At 34.9% G+C, this 16,444-nt stretch overlaps 1 long non-coding RNA gene across 8 annotated transcripts; it reads left to right on the top strand.

The window, feature by feature from the left end:
- The first annotated feature begins 2,568 nt into the window (after positions 1 to 2,568).
- On the top strand, positions 2,569 to 5,744 carry LOC149596243 (uncharacterized). 8 transcript variants are annotated; one of them, XR_016379326.1, is made up of 7 exons: positions 2,569 to 3,331; positions 3,392 to 3,433; positions 3,501 to 3,613; positions 3,687 to 4,263; positions 4,338 to 4,463; positions 4,537 to 5,172; positions 5,276 to 5,744. It is a non-coding gene; the product is annotated as an uncharacterized LOC149596243 (long non-coding RNA). The 8 variants fall into 8 exon arrangements; XR_016379322.1 differs by having other exon boundaries at positions 2,569 to 3,433; positions 3,687 to 4,238; XR_016379325.1 differs by having other exon boundaries at positions 2,569 to 3,433.
- The last annotated feature ends 10,700 nt before the right edge of the window (positions 5,745 to 16,444 follow it).

Here is a 16,444-nt window from a genome sequence, read left to right as displayed (position 1 = left end):
TGATTTAGTCAATTTTAATTTGATTTAGTCAATTTTAATTTGATTTAGTCAATTTTAATTGGATTTAGTCATATTTAATTTGATTTAATCAATTTTAATTTTTTTAGTCAATTTTAATTTGATTTAGTCAATTTTAATTTGATTTAGTCAATTTTAATTTTATTTAGGCAATTTTAATTTGATTTAGTCAATTTTAATTTGATTTATTCAATTTTAATTTGATTTATTCAATTTTAACTTGATTTATTCAATTTTAACTTGATTTAATCAATTTTAATTTGAATGAGTCAATTTTAATTTGAATGAACCGATTTCAATTTGATTTAATCAATTTCAATTTGATTTAGTCAATTTTAATATGATTTAGTCAATTTTAATTTGATTTAATCAATTTTAATTTGATTTAATCAATTTTAATTTGATTTAATCAATTTTAATTTGATTTAGTCAATTTTAATTGGATTTAGTCAATTTTAATTTGATTTAATCAATTTTAATTTGATTTAGTCAATTTTAATTGGATTTAGTCATATTTAATTTGATTTAATCAATTTTAATTTTTTTAGTCAATTTTAATTTGATTTAGTCAATTTTAATTTGATTTAGTCAATTTTAATTTTATTTAGTCAGTTTTAATTTGATTTAGTCAATTTTAATTTGATTTAGTCAATTTTAATTTGATTTATTCAATTTTAACTTGATTTATTCAATTTTAACTTGATTTAATAAATTTTAATTTGAATGAGTCAATTTTAATTTGAATGAACCGATTTCAATTTGATTTAATCAATTTCAATTTGATTTAGTCAATTTTAATATGATTTAGTCAATTTTAATATGATTTAGTCAATTTTAATTTGATTTACTCAATTTTAATTTGATTTACTCAATTTTAATTGGATTTAGTCAATTTTAATTTGATTTATTCAATTTTAATTTGATTTAATCAATTTTAATTTGATTTAGTCAATTTTAATTTGATTTAGTCAATTTTAATTGGATTTAGTCAATTTTAATTTGATTTAATCAATTTTAATTTGATTTAATCAATTTTAATTTGATTTAGTCAATTTTAATTGGATTTAGTCAATTTTAATTTGATTTAATCAATTTTAATTTGATTTAGTCAATTTTAATTTTAATTATTAAATTTTAATTTGATTTAGTCAATTTTAATTGGATTTAGTCATATTTAATTTGATTTAATCAATTTTAATTTGATTTACTCAATTTTAATTGGATTTAATCAATTTTAATGTTTTTAGTCAATTTTAATTTGATTTAGTCAATTTTAATTTGATTTATTCAATTTTAATTTGATTTAATCAATTTTAATTTGATTTAGTCAATTTTAATTTGATTTAGTCAATTTTAATTGGATTTAGTCAATTTTAATTTGATTTAATCAATTTTAATTTGATTTAATCAATTTTAATTTGATTTAGTCAATTTTAATTGGATTTAGTCAATTTTAATTTGATTTAATCAATTTTAATTTGATTTAGTCAATTTTAATTTTAATTATTAAATTTTAATTGGATTTAGTCAATTTTAATTGGATTTAGTCATATTTAATTTGATTTAATCAATTTTAATTTGATTTAGTCAATTTTAATTGGATTTAGTCAATTTTAATTTGATTTAATCAATTTTAATTTGATTTAATCAATTTTAATTTGATTTAGTCAATTTTAATTGGATTTAGTCAATTTTAATTTGATTTAATCAATTTTAATTTGATTTAGTCAATTTTAATTTTAATTATTAAATTTTAATTGGATTTAGTCAATTTTAATTGGATTTAGTCATATTTAATTTGATTTAATCAATTTTAATTTGATTTACTCAATTTTAATTGGATTTAATCAATTTTAATGTTTTTAGTCAATTTTAATTTGATTTAGTCAATTTTAATTTGATTTAGTCAATTTTAATTTGATTTAGTCAATTTTAATTTGATTTAGTCAATTTTAATTTGATTTATTCAATTTTAACTTGATTTATTCAATTTTAACTTGATTTAATAAATTTTAATTTGAATGAGTCAATTTTAATTTGAATGAACCAATTTCAATTTGATTTAATCAATTTCAATTTGATTTAGTCAATTTTAATATGATTTAGTCAATTTTAATATGATTTAGTTAATTTTAATATGATTTAGTCAATTTTAATATGATTTAGTCAATTTTAATTGGATTTACTCAATTTTAATTTGATTTAGTCAATTTTAATTTGATTTAGTCAATTTTAATTTGATTTAGTCAATTTTAATTTGATTTAGTCAATTTTAATTTGATTTAGTCAATTTTAATTTGATTTACTCAATTTTAATTTGATTTAGTCAATTTTAATTTGATTTAGTCAATTTTAATTGGATTTAGTCAATTTTAATTGGATTTAGTCAATTTTAATTTGATTTAATCAATTTTAATTTGATTTAATCAATTTTAATTTGATTTAATCAATTTTAATTTGATTCAATGAGTTTTAATTTTAATTATTAAATTTTTTATTTTAATTATTCAATTTTTATTTAAATTACTCAATTTTATAATATTTTTGAAAAGCAATTTTTTGGTGTTTTCCTTTTTCTATTGAAATAACATTACCCGCCTTTGGCTTCATTGGCTTTTCTTAAACAATCTTTTGGACGTTAGGCTTAATTTGTGACCAAAATCCAGTCACATTTTACGCCATAACTTTTGAACGGCTGGACCGATTTTAAAATTTCAAAAAGGGTTCGTTTCCAAATGACGCGAGCTATGTGATGCATCTAAAAAATGTCACGTGACGCGAAGATTTTAATTGGTCGAAAAGTGATTTTTTGGTTTTTTAGTAGTCACGAGCGCAATAATTTTCTGATTTTCAAAAATAAGGTGTTGACCTATTCTTGACATTCACACTTAACTAATAATGTCAAAAATTTTGCGATACGACGATCCATCATGAAATTATCGTCGATTGAAAATGATCCGAAACTTATTTCCGCGACTGTACATAGATGTTGAATATGCCCTTGAAATTGTAGAAAGTCATGTGGGTCAGTATGAACAATCTCAAGGGAATGGCCAAATACTGAAATGCGTAAAACAATAAAAAAGGCGAAGAGTATGTTTAATATATTTTAATCCGAAATATAACATATTGACATGAGACAACTTTCCAAAATCAACCATTAAACCAACATGATCCCACGGTTTCACAAATCCCAAAACCAGTTCTAATTCCAACCGTAATAAATATTTGACTACATTTTCTTGCAATTAACTTTGAAGCGTTTTGTAATGAACAGCGATGACAGCGGATACTCTTTTCAAATGATTCTGGACATTCACAGTACTTTCATGCTTCATCACGTTAATTATATGTCTTTCTCAAGCAAATTACTGTGATAGTACGTGTTTTACTGAACCACTTGTAGGCACCATTGGTACGCTTGTCAGAAAGGCATGGTCAACAATTGTTAAGTGGTCAATGACGTGAATTCCTATCCAAAGATATGACAAGAACGATGACCGCAAGTTGCGTCACACACAGAAGTATACAACGCATCACTATGATTCTGCGTCTTCTCCATCACACTTGCGCCATGACTACCATCTATCGATTAGTACAAATAAGTTATTATTCTACCAACGTGTCATCAATTTAAGCAAGCATTAATCAATACCGTCATTGTGCAGGGTATGCGGTCTTGTGTGGCACTTTGCGTTACCCGGGAAACACCACTTGGAGGTAGCCACACGTCGTTTCCCATGAGGAGTTTTGATGACGCAGGCCCTCTTGCCTACTGCGGTCGCAATCGGGTCGGGGAGTTTTGATGACGCAGGTCCCTTTGCCTACTGCGGTCGTAATCGGGTCGGGGAGTTTTGATGACGCAGGTCCCGTTGCCTACTGCGGTCGTAATCGGGTCGGGGAGTTTTGATGACGCAGGTCCCGTTGCCTACTGCGGTCGTAATCGGGTCGGGGAGTTTTGATGACGCAGGTCCCGTTGCCTACTGCGGTCGTAATCGGGTCGGGGAGTTTTGATGACGCAGGTCCCGTTGCCTACTGCGGTCGTAATCGGGTCGGGGAGTTTTGATGACGCAGGTCCCGTTGCCTACTGCGGTCGTAATCGGGTCGGGGAGTTTTGATGACGCAGGTCCCGTTGCCCACTGCGGTCGCAATCGAGTCGGGGAGTTTTGATGGCAGGCCCCCTTTCCTACTGCAAACCTCAATGCCTACAAAATATGGAAGTCAGTGTCTTACAAACACATCCATGTAATTAGACGTAGATAAAGCTTCACGTTGAAACACACCTTCCTGTTAAAATGAATTATAACTGGTTTTCGCAGATGTTTATGAGGTGTTGCCGGACACGATAACCAGCCGCTGCAGCCTGCCCATTCGCAGGGGCATCATCGTCGACCTGCATTTCGACAACTGCGTCATTCTCGACAGCACCATCTTCTACGAAAGAGGTACATACTGTTGTATACTGATGAGCAGTATGCAAAGAAAGTAACGAGCAATCTCTCATACCATTATCCTCAGGCAAGGGTATCTTATTCGCCAAACACATGTTGTGAAGAATGCAGCAAGCTGTTATAATGCGGCACACTTTGTCCGGATGGTAGCATAGTTTGCCTCCTCAGCCATCAAGGCAACGAAACCGTGACTTGAGGACGCCGTTAAGGCGCTCGATGACGTTTCGTCCTACATAAACAAACATAAATTTCACACAAAACACTATTACCGGCCACACAAGAAATAATGCACAACCTACCACGAATATGCCGGGTGTTAAATTCAACCTCTGCCGGAGTTTGTGGGCGGTATACTGGCACCATGAGCCACGGTTGTAAGGGATAGCCTCCATCACCAAGAAGATAACCATGGGGCATGTCCCCTTCCACAAATGCCTCAAACAGCCTGCTATTTCGCCAGATGAATGAGTCATGAACGCTACCAGGCCACCGAGCCGCCACATTCATGATGCGCAATTCGTTGTCGCTGACCTATTGTAAACGAAACATTTTAATTAAAACGGATTTGTTATGAATAGAGCAAAATGTATCACAAGTTGAACGTTAATGGAGAATGTCCCCTTTCTGTTCCTGTACGCATTACTGTTTGGTGAAGGGCCTTTGATTGGAACATGCGTACAATCAATTGCTCCAATAACGTTTGGTAAGCTGCAGGTGGCCATAAAAGACGCCTATGATCGTAACAATTACAATAAAAAAACGTTCCTTTGGAAAGCTAATATCTGAGTAAATTCATACCTTCATAGACCTTACTGACGCCTCATCTGTTGGAAACGATATCAAATCACTTTTGACATTAATTATGGCATTGGTGACCCGTTCAATGCTACGACTGACTGACGCCTGACTCATGCCGTGTTCGTAGTTGCTGGCCAAAGCGTGCTGAAATGTCCCCGAGCCATAAAACAGCAGTGTTACGAGCACTTCATCCTCCACCCCAATAACATCCACACCACGGTCGTGGTCTTTTTCCAATTGCGGCCTAAGAGCTAGGCATAAGGCACGCACACTTAAAATGTCCAAACGATACTGTGAAAGAAATATCTCCTCTGGTAACAAGAACGCATTACGCCTCTGTCGGAGATATTGCTCGTCATCGAAAACGACAGCAATAGCTATGTCGTTAGCTATCTGCGCCATGATTAATACTCTTAACTGATATTAAAGAGTGTACTTTTAATATGTTTATTCCACAATAAATAAATCTTACTGTTCCCGCTGTAAACTCAATGTAATATGCTTCCCAGAGCTAAGATGAAACCTATAGCGCCACAAGCGTCAAGTTTTCACTGTTTTCAAACTTCCCGCCATTTTGGGTGCTGCTATCCTCACCGCTTGTGGCGCTGCGATTGCTCAAGGTTGACTTCAAATATCCTGCCATTTATGGTGCTGTTCTACTCTCCGTTTTGGCGCTAGTGAGCCTAACATGATAGCCGGATATCACGTGACCCGCTAATACGCCGAGGGGGCGTGGTCGTATTAGTGAATTTTCAGCTGAATACGGCTACTGAGATTTAACAGATGGGTTTTTAAATTTTTTCAAATTCCGAACGTCACAAAGAACACTGATCTTCCCATTCCTTAGACGAATAACTAGACACTCAGATTATCAGATATACAACGACACGCCGCATTTTAATATAGTAAGTTTAAGAGAAACATTTGAGTGTAAGTGAAACGTAAAAGCATAAACCTGCTAATTATTAATGTTCCTTATCCGCTATTCGTTAAACGATCAAACCCGCGCCTTTCTTTTGAGTTCTAAAAAGTAGAATATACATTTCCGAACCTAATGCAGACGACGTAAATGAGACTCGACTGAGAAAATCTTTGAGGGCAGGGCCGGAAATAAGCACTCCAGTGGACAATGTCCTATAAATTTTCCAGTCAAGCAGGGGATCACTGGACACATGTTTCATAAGGAATTTTTCTTATTTCCGTCACTGTTTGGGAGTGGCCTCTTATAAATCGCGGGCGCTGATTGGCCGGTAGGTCGCTTTACCAAAATTCAAATGCATCTTTTGGATAAAAAACTTCAATTATTGTTTAATACTATAAATAACTCTTCAAAAAATCTGAAAAAAGTTCAAGGCGGAATATTAAAACTTAAAGAATCAGAATAAAAATACATAATTTCTGGTAATAATGTCCCTTTAAACATTTGGTGTTGTATAGAACGTAAGATTTTTCTGTTTGTCTCTATTTTGTATTTATTAATTCTATGCCTATAGTTTGTTAACATTTTACGTTTTACTTTGCTTTTAAACATTTGGTTTTTATAGAACGTAAGATCTTGAGCTTTATTAATTCTATGCCTGTTTTGATAACATTTACTAGGTATTTATAATAATTCAACTTTATTTACGCAATATATCTAGTATTTTATACGCAAGTAGTCCGGTAGTTGATTTTTATTAATTATAATTGATAACATTTTTCGTTTCATATCATCTTCAAACATTTTGCTTTGCAGGCAGAAGAATTTTCTGATTATTAAGAAAATCCCGTCAGGGATTTTCTATTTATACTCAATCCGAAATCGTAATGTTAAACTCTATGGAGCTTAACATTATGAGGTGGAAACATTTTCGCGACCAAGGGGGTACACTTTTTTCACAGCCTAACTTTACAGCACTAGCAAAGGCTGAAAAGGTATAGTATCTCATTTCTCGTAGTGTAAGGTTAACTTGGCCTTTTTGTATAGGTTTAAAAATAAATATTTTAAACCACGCGCTAGCTCACGCGCCAGCACGCGCTGCATTTCAATTAAAGTTTCAATTCAAATCTCGCGCTTAATTTCACCATTTTGATTCTCTAATTAAGTTCACGTGATTTTTTTTAAAACTCTTTGGGCCTAATTTTTGTCTTTGTAAGCCTAACGTTAAATGATCACAAAGAAATAGTTGAAGAATTTTTATAATTTTCACATGGTTTCAACGAATATTTAGCATAGTGTGTTTTTATACAGTGCATTGTATTATCCGACCATTCCAATTTCCGAATGTAAGTTACGATTTAGTGAAATACTATATAATTAGTCTTAAAAAATTGGACGAATGAGTTTCACTATTCCAGAACTAATTTATTCCCAAATAACGTTTCTCCCCAAAAAGGGACAGATATTATACAAAAACAAGTTTTGCTTCGCAGTCCTTAAAAAACTGCATTTATACACAATCCGCGGCACTTTTTCAAACCCACAAAGGGCCAGAAATTAGAAATTATTTTATGTATTGCAATTTGAAATTAAGTTTAATCGATATGAGAAATTTGGTTTTAATTGCGTAGTTCAAACATTTGTTATGATTAGAAATTTTACAACAAAAACGGGTATAAATGCGGCGTTTCGGAACAAAGAGCTAAATCAAGGACTATTATGACTCGAGTTCGAATTGAAGTTTAAAACTTATACAAGATGTAACAACACACATATGAACACCTTTTCTGAATGTATGATAAATGTCTGAAATACGACACTGCTTTTAAAACCACAAATCAGAATGAGGGACCTCATTTTAGGAGTAGTAAAGCGACATTTTACTCGAAATAAGTGTTCTTATCTCTTCCACCCTGAAAAACTAAAATGTTAAAAGCTCATTTTCTATTTTTTCGCTTTAATTATTTGACAGGGATAAGTTTTTAGGGGAACAGATTCTATATAATTTCCTACGTGAAAATCTAAGCTCCCTTTATCTCGAAATGCCGCATTTATACCCGTTTTTGTTGTAAAATTTCTAATCATAACAAATGTTTGAACTACGCAATTAAAACCAAATTTCTCATATCGATTAAACTTAATTTCAAATTGCAATACATAAAATAATTTCTAATTTCTGGCCCTTTGTGGGTTTGAAAAAGTGCCGCGGATTGTGTATAAATGCAGTTTTTTAAGGACTGCGAAGCAAAACTTGTTTTTGTATAATTTAGAGTTTTTATTTATTAATTCTAAGTCTAATATGTTAACATTTACGTTTTATCTTTAAACATTTTGTTTTGCATAGAATGTAAGATTTTTCTATTTATTTCCAGTTCTTCTTAATTCTATGCCTAGTTTGTTAAAATTCTCCGTTTTATTTTATCTTTAAACATCTTGTTTTGCATAGTCCGTAAGATCTTTCTGTTTATCTTATATTATTATTTAGTAATTCTATGCCTACTTTGTTAACATTTTCCGTTTAATTTTACCTATAAACATTATGTTTTGCTTAGTCAGTAAGATTTTTCAGTTTATTTCAAGTTTCTCTTTATTAATTCTTTAACTAGTTCGTTAACATTTTTCGTTTTATTTTATCTTTAAACATTTTGTTTTGCATAGAACGTAAGATTTTTCTCTTTTCTCGCCTCGTGTCATTATAGCATAGCTGTTGTCAAATTTTTTCATGTTTTATTTATGTTACCTTACATGATAAGTGTCAACACTCGTTAATTTAAAATATTCTTACATAGTCTTACTTAAGCCTAGGCCTAGGTCGAAAGTAGTTCGTCTTCAACCAAGGGGTGTCAACACTGCACCTGGGACCTGGCACTTGAACACGATTTCAATAATAAAGAAAAAAAACCTTACATAATCGACATAATGTATATTCTAATAGCTTTAAAAGATTACACTGTTGCGCAATTAAAATTATGATTAATCCAAACTGTATATTTATTTTCATGAAGCGTTTGGTTTTTTTTTCTGAATTAGTATAAGAATAGATAATTATTAAAAACTAAGAAGGAATTGTACAGTAACTAGCATCATCCTTCTTGATACCTTTACAAATACTAGCCTTTATATTCTGATTTTAACCAGGGTTGGCACGCTGGTATCCAGTCCGGTTTTATCCACCTGGATTAAACCGGTTTAAACCACGATGAAAAATCCAGTGGATTTTTCAAAAATATAATAATATAGTACAGCGCAGGCACCATAAAGTGAGATGGAGGGAAACGTTTGACCCACATGTCTTTACCTCTTTATTTCATCGAAATGGTCGATTCCCATATGTTGTGGGTTAGTTTGACGCGCCCTCCTCCCACTGCCCCACCCGAAACTCGTGAGACTGAGTTGAATTTTTTCGCAACGCTAAATTGTTGGGTCGGACTGCGCATTTAGAAAAATCTTTATCAGACCCTGCCCTTTTGAAGATCACAAAAAAGCCTACCCGGGTAGACGATATGATAACCCTACCCGACCCGACCAGCAAAACATTTTAAGTAATTTTCTCACCCAACCCGATATGGGTCGGGTTGGATTGAAAAATCCCGATTAAATCAGGGGCCCTACTCATCTCTAAGGGAAATGTCTATATTTTTATCAACTTTTATGTATAATAAAAATGATTCTCAATTAGACGGCTTAGCAGAAGTCAACTAGCGCACTAAATGTAAAAAATAAGTGCTAAAATTAAGCACTAGAGAGTAGTTTAAAAAAAGCCAGATAAATCCAATAGAATCCGGTTTAAACCAGCAAAAAACCATACCAGTGGCTTTTTCAAGAAAAATCCAGATTTTTGCCAACCCTAATAAAGCTTTATTTATTTATTTATTTATAGTTTAGATCTTAGGCAGTTTTTGGGCTTCTTTTCGAAACACCGATTGGCGGTTTTTTGGGCTTGTTTCCAATTTGATTTTGGCGGGTTGAAGGTTTTCAATCTGGCATCCCTGCTTTCCTTGCTTGCATCATCATCCAATCTCAGTCCAGAATCCAATTTCGCCTCGAAACCTAAGCCGCCAATAAAAAGCCAGAATCCAGATCTCTATGGACCAATGAGCGACGAGAACCCAAGTGGGCGCGGAAGGCTAAGCCTGCAGAATACGGCGGCTGAAGATCGGAAGTCAAGTTCGGAACTAATGTAGCGTGTAGTGAGTGGATTTCGTGTTATGGTTACGCTTCTAAAAACTTTTTTCAAAGTTTTAGTTTCAAATAATAGATGAAAACTAATTTTTTATTTATTTATTTTTTTTATATAATATTCCGGAATGGATAGTGGATTTTGATACCCATCTTTCCATGGAGTATTTGCACCAAGTATCGTAACTAAACAATGAATAATTAATTATTAAAAACGGTAATTTAATGATTAACAATGTTACCGACGAGGACATTACAACAGCTTCAATCAATAATTAACTATTTAATTTCTAGGTAGGTTTAAAAATTGACCAAAAATAGATGACAATTTAGTGCGTTTTTGTCTACTGGCAACCAGAGAGTATCCGAAACATACCTACATAAGGGGGGGAAAGAAGGGTTTAAAACCTGTGTTATAAGGACATCCAAATAATAAAAAGAGGCTAGACCATTGAATTACTCTCGTTACCTTTTATTAACGATTAAGGGGTAACCGGCCTCTTCCCCTTGGTCTCCCAACGCCCCTTCGTATAGGTTGCTGGGCTACCTCGTCTTCCGCGATGGCATCTGGCTCTGGATCGGCATGCGCCACTTGGGCTTCATGGACTGCCGCCGCTATTGGGGCATTCTGCTCATTAATTTCAGCAGGCGCACGTGGTGGGTCTGGTTGATTAAAGCGTTGGCGGCGTGGGGCATTGACTTCGCGGGGGGCTCGGCGTACAAGTGGGGCATTTCCTCGTCGACGGCCACGGGGGGCCCGGGCGGCTGGGAGTCCTTTACCCCCATAGAAAAATTGACTGTAAACTCACAGTTATCCGCCACGGAAACTACGTTTTCCATATTTTTTACTAGATTTTGAAATAAAGACATTTATTATTTTGGTATTCACATTAATTTAGGCTTATTTTAATAGAGAAAAATATTAAAGGGAGTCAGAGTAAATTCTCACAGTCCGTCCGGTATACCCTTTGTTAATGCAATTTCCGCCTTGAACACGCTAGCAAAGGTGCCCAGGCAAGCAGAAAAACCGACCCTTGTGGTTAGGCAGTAATAGCCGGCGCCAGCGCCGGAATCAGTCTTGGAACCATCGGTGAACCAAATAGTTTCACCCCCAGTGCCAAGAGGCTGCAGGTTAGTCCACTCGGCCCGACTGGGAGAGTGGATGCTGAATGGCTTAGTGAAATCAAAACTGGTAACGGTTTTGTCAGAGCACATCGTTAACGACGGCTCAAGTGCGACGTACTCCCGAAAGAGTTTCGTATGGCTGTAATCCCAGAGTCTTGGAACCCAACAGCCATTAATGTTGAGCCTGTAGGCCCTCATGACAGCCTCCTCTTCAATGAAGAGATGAAGAGGAAGCATGTCAAGGAGAACCTCCAGGGAAGCAGTTGGGGTCGATCTCATGGCCCCCTTAATTCCAATGCAGGCAAGCCTTTGAAGCTTGCGCAGGGCTGCCTGCACCGTCTTGAGCCGGACCCTTGTCCACCAGACAAGTGCCCCGTAGGATAGTATGGGTCTGATGATCCCAGTATAGAGCCATTGTACAGCCTTGGGGTTGAGGTCCCAAGTCTGGCCGACAGAGCTCCTGGTCCTCCAGAAAAGCATCTTGGCCTTCTAGATGCACCGATCAAGATGCGGCTTCCATGTGAGTCTGCAATCAAAGGTCAACCCCAGGTATTTCACCTCCGAGGACTTTGTCAGGACCTGGCCAAAGAAAGAGATATCATTGAACAGATCCTTAGTATCAAGGGCAGTTTTATCCGGATTAACGGTGAGGTTAACCGCGTGACACCATTGCTCCACGCTAGAGAGAGCAGATGTCATAAGCACGGTAACAGTATCCGGGAACTTCCCGGTAAAGACTATCGCTACATCGTCCGCATACCCGAAGCAGCTACAGCCCCCTGCACCCCCGAGCCTCTCCAAGAGCTCGTCCACCCCCAGGCACCACAACAGGGGGGAGAGCACTCCACCCTGAGGTAAGCCCCTGCTGGTAGTCACCCCTAGAGAGTCCCCAAGGAGGGACGCCGACACCTCGCGGTCGGTAAGCATGGACTTGATCCAGCGGCCGAGAGTGTCGCTGATGCCAAATCTCTTAACAGCTTCAGTAATAACCGAGCTAGAGACCTTATCAAAGGCACCCTCCTCCCACTGCCCCACCCGAGACTCGTGAGACTGAGTTGAATTTTTTGCAACGCTATATTGTTAGGACGGACCGCGCATTTGGAAAAATCTTTATCAGACCCTGCCCTATTGAAGATCACAAAAAGCCTACCCGGGCCCGACCCTGCCCCATTGAAGATCACAATAAAGCCTACCTGGGCCCGACCCTGCCCTATTTAAGATACTAAAAATGTCTATCCGGGTAGACGGTATGAAAACCCTACCCGACCCGACCAGCAAAAAGTTTAAAGTAATTTTCTAACAATATTTAGGATTTTCCGACCCGATATGGGTCGGGTTGGATTGAAAAATCCCGATTAAATCAGGGGCCCTACTCATCTCTAAGGGAAATGTCTATAGTTTTATCAACTTTAATGTACAATAAAAATGATTCTCAGACGGCCTAGTAGAAGACAACTATCGCACTAAATGTAAAAAGAAGTGTTAAAATTAAACACTAGAGAGTAGTTTAAAAAAAGCGGGATAAAACCAATAAAATCCGGTTTAAACCAGCAAAAAAACCATACCAGTGGCTTTTTCAAGAAAATTCCGGATTTTTGCCAACCCTGATTTTAACCACTATCCAATTTGGTATTTTGTTCCTCCTGTTCATGTTATAGAAAACCAAGAAGTTAAATTCAAGAAAGATCAATAAGTATACATCCCACCATCATCATAATGATAGTAATTAAGAAAATCCCGTCAGGGATTTTCTATTTATACTCAATCCGAAATCGTAATGTTAAACTCTATGGAGCTTAACATTATGAGGTGGAAACATTTTCGCGACCAAGGGGGTACACTTTTTTCACAGCCTAACTTTACAGCACTAGCAAAGGCTGAAAAGGTATAGTATCTCATTTCTCGTAGTGTAAGGTTAACTTGGCCTTTTTGTATAGGTTTTAAAAATAAATATTTTAAACCACGCGCTAGCTCACGCGCTGCATTTCAATTAAAAGTTTCAATTCAAATCTCGCGCTTAATTTCACCATTTTGATTCTCTAATTAAGTTCACGTGATTTTTTTTAAAGCTCTTTGGGCCTAATTTTTGTCTTTGTAAGCCTAACGTTAAATGATCACAAAGAAATAGTTGAAGAATTTTTATAATTCTCACATGGTTTCAACGAATATTTTGGATAGTGTGTTTTTATACAGTGCATTGTATTATCCGACCATTCCAATTTCCGAATGTAAGTTACGATTTAGTGAAATACTATATAATTAGTCTTAAAAAATTGGACGAATGAGTTTCACTATTCCAGAACTAATTTATTCCCAAATAACGTTTCTCCCCAAAAAGGGACAGATATTATACAAAAACGAGTTTTGCTTCACAGTCCTTAAAAAACTGCATTTATACACAATCCGCGGCACTTTTTCAAACCCACAAAGGGCCAGAAATAAGAAATTATTTTATGTATTGCAATTTGAAATTAAGTTTAATCGATATGAGAAATTTGGTTTTAATTGCGTAGTTCAAACATTTGTTATGATTAGAAATTTTACAACAAAAACGGGTATAAATGCGGCGTTTCGGAACAAAGAGCTAAATTAAGGATTATTATGACTCAAGTTCGAATTGAAGTTTAAAACTTTTACAAGATGTAACAACACACATATGAACACCTTTTCTGAATGTATGATAAATGTCTGAAATACGACACTGCTTTTAAAACCACAAATCAGAATGAGGGACCTCATTTTAGGAGTAGTAAAGCAGGAGTAAGCGACATTTTACTCGAAATAAGTGTTCTTATCTCTTCCACCCTGAAAAACTAAAGTGTTAAAAGCTCATTTTCTATTTTTTCGCTTTAATTATTTGAGAGGGATAAGTTTTTAGGGGAACAGATTCTATATAATTTCATACGTGAAAATCTAAGCTCCCTTTATCTCGAAACGCCGCATTTATACCCGTTTTTGTTGTAAAATTTCTAATCATAACAAATGTTTGAACTATGCAATTAAAACCAAATTTCTCATATCGATTAAACTTAATTTCAAATTGCAATACATAAAATAATTTCTAATTTCTGGCCCTTTGTGGGTTTGAAAAAGTGCCGAGGATTGTGTATAAATGCAGTTTTTTAAGGACTGCGAAGCAAAACTCGTTTTTGTATAATAATAATATTTATGGAATCAGGATTGTATGGAGGGGGGTTGGAATGGCTAAAGGGGCTCCCGGTGTTACCTCGATGGTGGAAACATATGGCGAGGCCTTATTTATTATTTTTTTTTTTGAAAAGTGTAGCTCCTCCCCATCTCCTGAAGGCGATAAATGACTTATCGTTTCAAAGTAGGGACCGAGCGGATAGAGGGCGGAGTTAGCGGAAGAATTTTCACTTTTTTGGCAGCCAATGAAAATATTTAAGCGGGAAATAATCGTATTTCGTCAGTCTATGACGTCGCTAACATAGAATAAGCCACGATAGATGTTTCTAAGATCATTTCACGCTTATTATGATTTGATCTTAGCCATTCCAATGCCCCTCCATTCATTCCTGATGGAATACTAGACCTTCTGGAGTTCAGAAAGAATAGTTAAAAGCAGAAGGTGATACTAGGAGAAGGATGCCACTCCGTGTCCTCTTAATACTTTAGTTGTTTAACATGGCTCTTCCTAGGGTGAGCCTTTCTGTTTGCTCTCCTGCTCATCTAACTTCGGATGGGCATTGCACCGTGGGGTGAACTCTATAAATGTTTCGTACTAAATCCTCAGCTATCAACCCACAAATCTCGTCTTGACGTAGGAAAAAAAATCCACAAACGTGCCTTGGCAAATAATTAAGCGGTAATATAGTTATGATTTATCACGTATGTGATTCGGTTTAGTAACCTTTCTCTAAATGTAAAAGGGTGTTGGGAAGAATCTTGTTACAATTACAACAGTTTGTGGTACACTTCTCTATATGAAAATATTATCTACTTTTGTTTGCATCATACGCATTACTAAAAAGATTTTCTTCATAAATTTTATATATCTAGCCACGGTTCAGAAACAAACTGCGCTTATAATCAATAGCTATTTATTGGGCATCGATGCGTAACTCAGTTGGTTATTACCTAATCACATGGAGTAGAAGCGAATGTCCTAAAAATTCAAACAAATATTAACGGTTTTGGTTTGCAATAAATGCATTTAGAGGGAAACACAAATCAACCTGACTGATTTTTCAGAAAGGCTAACTTGTAAAACCCATCACGATATAACAAGGGATTTGGATAATCGTGTGAGTAATGCTGTTATTGCGTATACCTAAGTATTTATCAAATTTAGGGACTAGTTTACTAAAAAGGGTTTCTATATTTATACTCATTCAGTAATCAAATAGTGCGTGGATTAATATCTCTGCAATTAATAGTAAGTTTTCCGTTAGTAAATTGAGCTCCCAGTTTTACAAAATAAGTATTATTAAAAACCTTTTAATCTTAATAATTTTGAAATATCTAGCCAAGGGCCACAAAGAAACTCATCAAAAGTGGATGCCTTAAAAGTTACCGGGTTTGAGCTATCGAATAAGCGAGTTTAACGGATGTCCTACAACTGCCAGAAAATGAAAATACGTGATGGAAAGTGAGGCCATTGATACTGTTATGAAAAGTCAATGAACGTTCCATTTTTCCTGTCTGACAAACAGCATCGCTTTCTAATCGACGCTAACCTCACTTTGCTGGCGCCAAGGCTTAATTAAATTTTTTAATCCTTAGGCAAGCTAGAAGGTATAAAGCACTTACCTAAAAATAGTGTTGCTGAGGTTGAATTTAATAATATACGTATGTTGAATCAGGCAGACGTTTTCTCTTTTAAATAACTATGATTCCGAATGAAAAGGTAGTTTGCAAAAAAATTGTTAATAAATGAATGTGACTTTCTTATTATAAATATTGGCTTGCGAATTAGACCTCTTTGTTAGTGATC

This window comes from Phalangium opilio, unplaced genomic scaffold, assembly GCF_054372755.1.
Source record: "Phalangium opilio isolate 3A_F unplaced genomic scaffold, DU_Popi_V2 ptg000390l_1, whole genome shotgun sequence".
In the NCBI taxonomy this organism is placed as follows: domain Eukaryota; kingdom Metazoa; phylum Arthropoda; class Arachnida; order Opiliones; family Phalangiidae; genus Phalangium; species Phalangium opilio.
Note: the sequence above shows the minus strand (reverse complement) of the source record. Positions and strands in the feature narration are given on the sequence as shown.